At 41.9% G+C, this 10,315-nt stretch overlaps 1 long non-coding RNA gene across 1 annotated transcript; it reads right to left on the reverse strand.

Annotated features, from left to right (window-relative positions):
• Positions 1 to 218: 218 nt before the first annotated feature.
• On the reverse strand, positions 219 to 7,894 carry LOC308136502. Its single transcript, XR_013936830.1, has 6 exons — positions 7,744 to 7,894; positions 7,320 to 7,372; positions 3,964 to 4,015; positions 1,813 to 1,923; positions 1,596 to 1,680; positions 219 to 844 (listed from the first exon to the last, which is right to left on the reverse strand). It is a non-coding gene; the product is annotated as an uncharacterized lncRNA (long non-coding RNA).
• Between the last annotated feature and the right edge of the window lie 2,421 nt (positions 7,895 to 10,315).

The raw sequence follows: 10,315 nt of genomic DNA on the forward strand, positions 1-10,315 counted from the left end.
GAATTATGGGCTTAAGTAAATAAATTGCGACTGATTACAATTTGTATTACGCCTAATAATGAGCAACGTGATTGGTCAATTTATACTATGTGGTATATAGCTTTTGAAAGGCGCCTTCTGATTGGTTCATAATTCTCTGACTCATCGTGACGTGTTCAAATGCCGGGGCAGAGGGGAGGAAATTGGGGCAAATTTTCTTTTCAAAATGCTGAGGAATTAGATCTGCAGAATATATATGGATTTATGATCAATCTAATTTGTCATTTCCAAAATGTTGACACGTTTGGATAACTGCACATCATTCGTGCTTTTCATTGAAGAATAAAATAATCTTTGCCGTGAAAATGCAGATTTTTATATAAGTATTGACAATCATGCTGGTTCCATCATCAATTTATGTGTGACTGTGACATTCTAAAATCTTCTAAAGACTTTGCTATAGGAGTCCTGCAGATGACAAATAAACATCTAATATTCATTTAAAAACTAATAATAGGATAATAGAAACTATTTCAGAGTCCAGAGTGTACAGGTTCTCAATTTAGGGGTGGAGATAGAAGCAATGTGAAACTACAGGGGGTTTACACAAGTACATGCAGTGAAGTTTGGAGGTACAGGTACAGGTACAGGTACAAGTGAAAACTATCACCAATGAAAAGAAGCTATTACCTTAAAAGAATAAATTATACAACTTTTTAATAAAGCAACAAAGTTTATTAGATGCATCACCAAAAAATGTCAAGGAGAAAAGGAAATGTATTTCTTTTAAGAAGCAAAATTTACCTGAACACCGATTTCTGCCTAAAAGCATGAGATGAAACCAGACAGGCTCCATCACAGCAAACTAAAACCAGAAGAACAGGAAGCACACTCAGGAATCTGACGAAAAAAATGAAATAAACTGAAATGCCAGAGCCACGACAGGCTTCGTCAGATTACAGTCAAAAAACTGCAGAGCTTGTTTGTCGTAGTCGGCATCGAGCAAAAGTCGTCCAAGAAAGGAAACTGTACACAGAGTCCTGGGTGGTCAAGGCTAATTGGTGCATGTGGCCCCACCTCAAGATTACAGTACTTAAAGGATCTCGGTGCCAAATATAACAGCAACCGTCCAGAGGTCTCGTCGGGACTGTTTGGGCAGCAAAAGGTTGACGAGTGCAATGATAGCCTGGATCATAACGTTGTGGATAGAGAGAAGCTGCTCTTCCTCTTCTCTCATGTGCACACATTCTCTCCTTCGCCCTCCAACATGTCGGCCTGCAGTTTCCCTCATCCCTTCCTCTCCTGCAGGTTCCAGTCCCCCCGACCTGAAGTCAACGCTGTCGGCGTCACGCTGCTGTGAAATTGCCGTCATTGGCGCCTTCAGTCAGCCTTCTGAGGAGTCAGACCCTTCATACTTTATTTCTTTCGAAGGAGGAAAATTGCAGCAGAAGTCTGCTTCCATCAGTGTCTCGTTGGAGGATGTGCTCAGCTGCTCGTCGTCCCTCCTCCTTCAGCCTCTTTCTTGAAATGAGTGCCGAGACGTCTGAGGCTAATCCGGGAAGTCTGCCTGCTCGCTGACACGTTTCCCCCACTGTACACACAGATTTCATACCTACCTTTCTTATTTCTCTCTCCACTTCCTGTCACTCTGCTGGCCAGCTCAGGTCCCAAACTTTCTGAATCACACGCAGTTTCGTTCCCCTTTAATCAGACAGGAAGCAGAATGACTTGCTTTTGATTTTAACATGAGCACCATTACAGCACAGGCCTCTCGTCTGTTGTAAGTGAAATAAATGCTCAATTAAGTTGAATTGTAAAGAGATTCCATTTCACCTTCTATACCATCTTCATCCATGGAATGGTTCCAGGGTCCGACGCAGGATTCGTACACTCCAGGCAGAGCGAACCGACACAGATCACATACTTTTAGATTGAAGGGCAACGCTGAAGTACACAGAGTACAGTAAAGTAAAGCATCATGTCAAGACACCAAATGAAAACATTTCCACAGCCTAAGTGAAAATATTAGTTCATTTTCCACATGAAATAAACAGTTATGGCCCATATTAAACAGTTTCTCAACGATTTGTCATCATCATCGTCATCAGAGGTCCAACAACGTATTTCCTCAAATCCAGCCATGGTCCTGAATTTCAGTCTAAAAGTCCCTCCAGTGAGCTGTACTGAGAACAGGTTGTTTCTCTGCCTGTCCACGCCAACTCCAAAGGGAAAGACGTAGCTTTCTGGTACCATATGCTAATGTTTACAGTGGATTTATCGCTATGACTCGGAGAAAAGCTGCCGTTCAACCAGCTTGAACCAGAATCAGACACAGAAGGAGAGACGCCTTAAGATGGTGCGTTAAAAACATTGTGTGTCTGAACATGTTACTTAGTTTGGTCGTATGTGTTGTTACAGCTACTAGCAAGTAGCTAATGCTAACTTCTGCTAACGGTAAGAAGAGCTGTTACTGTTTTTAGAATTATACTGAATTTATTCAGTATGTCAGTAATCTTTGCAAGTTTTTTTTTTATCTCCCTGTGGGAGGGTCAAAGTGAGCATCTACTGCCAGAAGGAGTAGTTATTTCCCCACATGATGTCACGAAGGGAAAATCTCTCCTGTATGAGCAAACATTTGCTAACAAGTGGAGCAAGTGAAGGAGATGACAGACTTTCTGGGGCCTTGTACAGGTTATTAAGTCACATAGTACTGTTGGAAAACCATTAGAAAGTGAATATTTGTATAATAGGGGACTTTGGATTCTTTAGTTTGTGCCACACTCTGAAGCTGAACGTCTTGCGAGTGTCGTGGAGCCTCAAACATCAGCAGGTACGACCTGAACCAGCCGTGGGAAGGAGGAGGACTCCACACCTTCACTGTGTGCACCCTCGTCACCACGTCTGTCCACGGAGAGGACGGCGTGGTAATTAAAGTGCACTATACGGAAAATCAAAGATAATAAGAAAACCCATACTTTCATCCTGAACTTCCTGACACATGGTTATCTCCTCATGCAGGTTATCACACTCACCTGTTCATTTCAATTAAACCTCTGGACCCGGCTCAGGAAGTCATGAAACAGACTTTTATGATTTCCCCCATCTCATCTACAGACAGTCTTTAATCATAGTTACTGTTTCAGTAGAGTTACATCACCTCTCTGCTTTATGATTCCTTCATTCTATTCAACCGATGTCAGTGCAGGATGGGATATAATGTATCTCCACTAAATTAACTCATGAAAATACATATATATTTCAATGAAAGTAAAACAGAGTAAAACACAGGATTAACATTTTTCTTGTTTTCATTGTGATTTTTCTCACATTTCTTTATAAAGTCTTTGTTTTTACTTTTCGTTTTGCTCTATTTTTTTGAAGAATGTACTTATCACTGCAGAATATTTTTGTTTTATTATTGTTCATATGTCCATGTATTTTGGGTTTGAAAACCAAAATCCCATGCATTTTACTCATTATTACAGTTTTTACTTCATTCATGTGTCTGTAATTCAATTAGTACAGAAGAAAATATGTATTTCTAATCCAATACCATCCAACTTTATTTAGAAAGCACATTCAAAAGCACCATAGTGGACCAAAGAGCTGCACAAAGAATACCTTTGTTACTGAATACAACACTTTACAACTTGAAGTTATGTTCTAACATCATTTTTCACATTTAACTCAGTTTGTGAGTTGTTGATTGTTATACTCCCTTCTGTTTAAAAAAGAAATTCTTTCAGAATTTGTATATTTGTTCATGTTTGTGTCGAGCACGTTGACCAGCTCAGATGTTTCTTTCATCGACTTTAAAAACAAAGAGGAGTGAAGTTTGTTTGATGGTGAGTCCACCTCCAGTCACTTATCTATTTAGAGGGAACTAAACATGTTTTGCTTTGCATACACAATTGTAAGTATTAATACTGTAAATTTGAAGTTCTCATGTCACACCGACTCTTCTGAAGCTCATATTTATAATACCTGTGACTTTAGGCTTTGCAAGAATGTGTCCAACATCTGGGCGGTAAAACATCTGTGCAAAAATATAGAGAAGAGATCAAAATCAGTCATAACACGGAATAGTAAATGAGCTATAGTGTGTTCAGATCGTCGTCTGTGTGGTCCACGCACACACACACACACACACACACACACACACACACACACACACACACACACACACACACACACACACACACACACACACACACACACACACACACACACACACACACACACACACACACACTGAGCCAGTCCCCTGGCAGGAGTGGGTTTTTCCACCACAGCATTAGGTGGGTGGTGCAGCACGATGCTGCAGAGATAAGCACAGATTAAACCCAGTTTGTTTGCAGGAAAAAGATTTTTTTTCAGTCGGAACAAAAACATGAACCGTTATAACTTTGAATCAAGAGATTTGTTTATAGATTCAGCCAAATGACCACAGAATTAGTATTGGAGGAGATGCAACAGCAACAACTCCACAGCCATCTGTGTTTTTTCAGATCCAGGATTCGGTTTTGAGGAGCAGTAATGTGTCACCGGTCCTTAGCCATGCAGGAGACACCACAATCACCCTCACACATACACACCTACAGGAAATTTTAATTCATCAATCAAAATGGAGAACATCCATTTGATTTGTATGAGATGTCCGGATTACTCAATGGCAACCTGCACAGGTACAACAGGCCGACTCAGCACATAAGGATTCCAGCTTGTATTGTTTGGGTGTATTAATGTGTTGGTCCAGCAGGACAACTATACATTTAATTGTTTACAGTGGAAATTAGTCTAATCTGTTGTTTGTGCGGAAATTAGATGAGCTGCCTTATTTGAATATCGTGCCCGGGTGGGGAAGTTTGCTTTGTGAATACTTATTTTGTATCTTCAATTCATTTTTTTTTCTGATCCTGAACTGGATCACATAATAATAAACCAATGCACAGGAATCAAAACACCTTACCGTGGAGCTTGGAAAATCACATTTTAAAGCATTAGCTGAATTAACAGGCCTGGACAAAAACAAAGCCATGAGGCAGAAATGCAAAAACGCAAAGTAAAGTTTGAATGTATTTGTATTTCCATAATTACACAGAAGCCACATACTGATCCACCCAAAGATTAATGGGTTTTTCCTATTATTGTTTTTAAACAGATTCAGTCAAATTCAGCCATTTTGTTCATGCATAAAACTTCAACCCTGAGCTGCCTCCTCCACCCACAGACTGGCTTCATGGCCAGCTGGGTGGGTGAAGTGGGTGGAGGGTCTTGGATAGTGAATCAGAAATAGCCCACTGGGTTGGGCCCTGCTGCATTCCTCCACCACTGACGACACCAAATAGTTTACACGCCAGGAAGTGACATGTTGGAGGATGTGTGTGTGTGTGTGTGTGCGTGTGCGTGTGTGGGGTTAATCTAAATTAGTGAGGAACAGCCCCTGGCAGTGTGGTTCAGATTCCTGCTGGGTTTCAGTTGAGCACATGCAGTGATCGTAAGAGATTATTCCAGGTCAGATTATAATCCAAGAGCGCTGATCATTTTAAGTTTTACAGAGTTTAGGAGATGGCAGACTTTCTTCACTTCTGTGGCCTCGTACAGGCTATGGCGACATGGATTGCTATTAGAGAACCATTAGAAAGTGAATTTTTTGGACAATTTGGGACCTTTAACTGGATTCCTTAGTTCACACGTGCACACACACACACACACACACACACACACACACACACACACACACACACACACACACACACACACACACACACACACACACACACACACACACACACACACACACACACACACACACACACACACACACACACACAAAGTGAAGCTGAACGTCTTGTGAGTGTCGTGGAGCCTCAAACATCAGCAGGTACGACCTGAACCAGCCGTGGGAAGGAGGAGGACTCCACACCTTCACTGTGTGCACCCTCGTCACCACGTCTGTCCACGGAGAGGACGGCGTGGTAATTAAAGTGCACTATATATATATATATATATATATATATATATATATATAAGCAAAACAAAGCTCCACAGTGTGTGAGAGGCTGTTGGAACACTGGAGGTGTGTTACAGTGGCAACAAGTGGATCATCTGACTCACCGCCAGGCCCGCCCCTCCCTACACGCAGAACACGCGCTGTGCGTAGGGCCCCGCGATCCATGGGGGGCCCCATTTTGCGCAAGTGAATTGAATTTCCCTCGGGATCAATAAAGTATCATCATACTCTGCAAATGCGCAAAGGATGTGCGTGCATTTTGCCGAGAGGCGCGTAGAGCACCGCCACCAAGTCAGCCCGAGGCAGGAGAGAGAGAGAGATGGCTTCCAAACGTCAATACAATAGTAATAGTAATAGTAATAATAATAATAATTATTATTATGTTATTGGAAGGGGGCCCCCAAAATAAAATCCTGCTTAGGGCCCCCACTTGGCCAGGGGCGGCCCTGCTCACTGCTCTAGTCGACCAAGCTCTCAGTGGTCAGTTGATTTGGTATAAGTCAAGTGAGAATCAATTTCAACGCTATAAAACAGCTGGAAAACATTTCATTTCAGCTGAGATGAAATTATGAACAAACAAAAAAATGAGTTGCTTTGAAAGTTTTCATTGATATTCAATCCAAGTAAAGCGCTTCAGTCTTTTTCTCCTTTGTGAATCATCTAAGTTTCCTGTTGGGATTTTCTTATTTGAAGCTAAATTTAGATCAAGCTTCCGCTTCCCGTTAAGCTTTAAAGGACAGAAAGACAGGAGGACGCTTTTCTGCTTTTATTTCGAAAAGGGGGACAAGAGAGGACATCAATTTATTCATGCAGCAATACTGCCTACAAGTGTTGAAAACATGCCACTGCAACAGGGGGAGGGTGGAAACTCAACCACGAGTATTGACACATCATTATGGTGACACACGGGAAAGCCTGTGAGCGTTTGTATTGAATAAAATCGAAGTTAGTGCACTGTTTTCCAACTGTAGGGTGTACGAGCGATCGAGCTTGGTCAATAATGGTTGAAAGATAAAATATATTGGAAAAACATTTATTCCTTTTTTTTTTTTTTAAAGAGTACTTTTCCCAAAGTGTAGACATATCTGTAAGGAGTACTTCAGTAAGGAAAGTGTGTGTGTGTGTGTGTGTGTGTGTGTGTGTGTGTGTGTGTGTGTGTGTGTGTGTGTGTGTGTGTGTGTGTGTGTGTGTGTGTGTGTGTGTGTGTGTGTGTGTGTGTGTGTGTGTGTGTGTGTGTGTGTGTGTGTGTGATTAAATCACTGAGGCAAGTTACTGGTTTAATTTGTAAACATTCTGAGAAAAGAGAGTGAAGCTTTCCGCATGTTACCTGATGAGGCGCGTGCCAGAGCTGTGCGGGGCTTTAATCCGGAGGGGCTGAAACTGCGGACACAGCAGATTAGAAAATGAGCAACAACAAGCCAGTAATAACTGATCTCCTCAAGTCGGAATTTTAAAAAAAAGAAAGAAAAGATTTTTATTCAGTTTTAATAGACATACAAGTTTAAACACAGTTTTTCTATTCGTCTTTAACAAAACATGTGCAGTCCAACCGGCAATATGTTTTATATATATGATAATAATCTAATATATCTAGTAATAATCTACAGGAGCTGCTGAATTACAAGGTCAAGCTGTTTTGCTTTTCTCGTCGATCTGAAATGCGCAAAATGAGCCACAGTTCGTTAAACGTTATTTCAAAACAAAACTTTCTGATCTAAAGTGGGAGGCATATGAATGGAATGATCTCCAACCTTCGCTCCTCGGAAACAGCCGCCTCTGATTTGGATTTGCAGCTGTGCCAAGAAACTTTGCAGCCGCCTGAAATTCCATCTTTACGCACGGAGCAGGACGCGCGTCCTCCTCCGCACCGCGCGGCTCAGCGGAGTCTCTGTTCAGGTGACACCAAACATGATTTCTTTGTTTTAAAAGTAAAAAAAAAAAAAAAAACCCCACACAGTGCGAGCTGTCCTCTGGAGAAGCGGGGATCGGGCGCGGTGTGCGTCGCCATGTCCTCCAGTCCGCGCGCCCGCCGGTCCCGTTAGACGCTCCTCCAGCGCAGCTCGACAGCTGAAGCTCTGAAACACATGAACCGCTCGCTTCGGTTCCTGGCAGCCTATTATAGGACAGTCCTTGTAGAGTAAATGTATATATTTAGCCTGCGTGAGCAGGAAAACTTCAGTACAATGTGCACTTTCAAGCGCACCACAAGCCGATTAATGGTTAAAAACTTACAGCAATTTCTCATGAACAGCCTTTGTTTTAAAGAACAACTTTAATATTGATGGCATCGTTTCTGTATTATGCCCGTGTGTGGAAAAAGAACACTTGAAGTAACTCCAACATTAGGCTACTGTATCATAGAATAATCTCTGAAATATTAAACTCCATTTAGACGCAAAGCAATCCATAGAGCTTTACAAAGAAATTAAAGAAATACATTAAAGTTTCACAAATAAATAAAAGCAGATTAAAGCAAGGAATTAAGAATCTCACACAATTAAGAGTATGACATATTCTTCCAAAACCACATTCTCTCTCGTACCCTCTTTTCATTGGGTCAGCTTTACTTTGACCTTTTCCCATGTTGGTATTTGGCAGAGAAGCGTCGTCTTCCAGGGCTTCCAGGCAGCTGTTCCAGGGTTCCCCGGTCTTTCCAGATACTGGACCAGGTGATCTTCGGTTGTAGAACATGGTTCAATTTAGTCCTTATCCCCTTCCTCCCACGAACCCAGGGCTTTCTGTGTCCAGTTTGCATGTTCTACCCGTGATTATAGGTTTCCCCCAACAATCCAGGAACATGCATGTGAGCTGCATCGTCCTACATCAGTGTTTTTCAACCTTTTTTGAGCCAAGGCACATTTTTTTGTTTGGAAAAATGTGGAGGCACGCCACCACCCAAAAATGTTAAAATGTGAAACTCTGCAGCCTCTATTAACAATATAAAGTCATTCTCATCAAAGTTTTATCAACAGGAATCAAATAAATACAAAAAAAAAGTATTTCCCAATTTCTTTTTTAAATTTGTACTCCCTGAGTGTGAAACCTGGACCTGATGGATGAAGAGCTGAGATCCTGGTTCACATTCTTCCTTTTCAAAAACTTCTCCCTCACTGTCACTGACACAGTACTTTGATACAAGATGGTAGCAGGAGGTGGAGATTAACCAGACTGACGTCTGTTAAGTTTCGATTTCACCGGCAAAGTTCTGTGCTGCCATCTATTGGTGAAGAGTATTGTAGCATCACGGAGTTGGTCGCTGCAGGGCATGATGGGAGTTCAGGTTATGTGTTGCCGGAGGGTATTGGGGGTTATTGTTGGGGTTGTTGTGTGTTGATTTGTGCTTGTGTTGTGTTTTTGTTCCTCGGTTCAGATAGTTCATTATTTCGTCTAGTTTGGTTTGTTGGATGTTGGTGTGCAACCAGGAGTGAGAAATGTGTTGTGTGGAGTTTGATCCTGTTATGAAGTTCCTGTTGCGTGTGATCATGTCAAAATAAAAGCTTCTGGTGATCAGCTGGCAGAAAAGAACTTTCGCTCAGAGCAATTATTCCAATGCGCTAGCCACAGTATTTATACATTATTACTCTGCACACTGCTCTCACAGCTGACAGCGGCTGTGAGAGCAAATGTTTTTTTTAGAAAAAAATGTTAAATTGAGTATTTCCCACGGCACACCTGATTGTATCTCGCGGAACACCAGTGTGCCGCGGCACAGTTGTTGAAAAACACTGCTCTACATCTACATCCTACTTCGGTGTGTGAATGTGTGTATTTCTTGGGACTGCTGACGCACCCCGACTTCGCCTGCAGATCACTGGAATTATCAGCTGGAGCGTCCACCTGTAGTTTTTCCTAATGTCATGAAACTCTTGAGAATTTATGCATCAAAGTATCTCTGATTGACAAAAAAAAAAGAAGTATCTTTCTATCAGAGCGAGTACTGAAGGAAATTGAAATTGGAAAGACCCCCCCCCCCCCCCCCCCCCTGCCAGATTTAACGCTCCACGACCTTTATCATCACTGCTCAAATGTAAAATAGTAAACAAAGAGTTCCAGAAAATCAACATTCACAAATCTGCTTAATTAGTTAGTTAAATAGACAGCAGGGGAACACGAACACAAGCCGCAGGACGCATTTGATTGAAACTCTTTTATTTAAAATAGATGATTTACCCAAAGACAAAGGTGGAAATGACAACTCCTGACAACCACGTGCGCATTAATCAGTTTGAATCACTCCACACATCTTTCTCCACTTCCTGCAACCCCCCCCCCCCCCCCCCCCCCCCCCCCCACATCTAAAGACACGCCCGTCTCAAAGCCTAT

This window comes from Blennius ocellaris (assembly GCF_963422515.1).
Source record: "Blennius ocellaris genome assembly, chromosome: 2".
NCBI lineage: Eukaryota > Metazoa > Chordata > Actinopteri > Blenniiformes > Blenniidae > Blennius > Blennius ocellaris.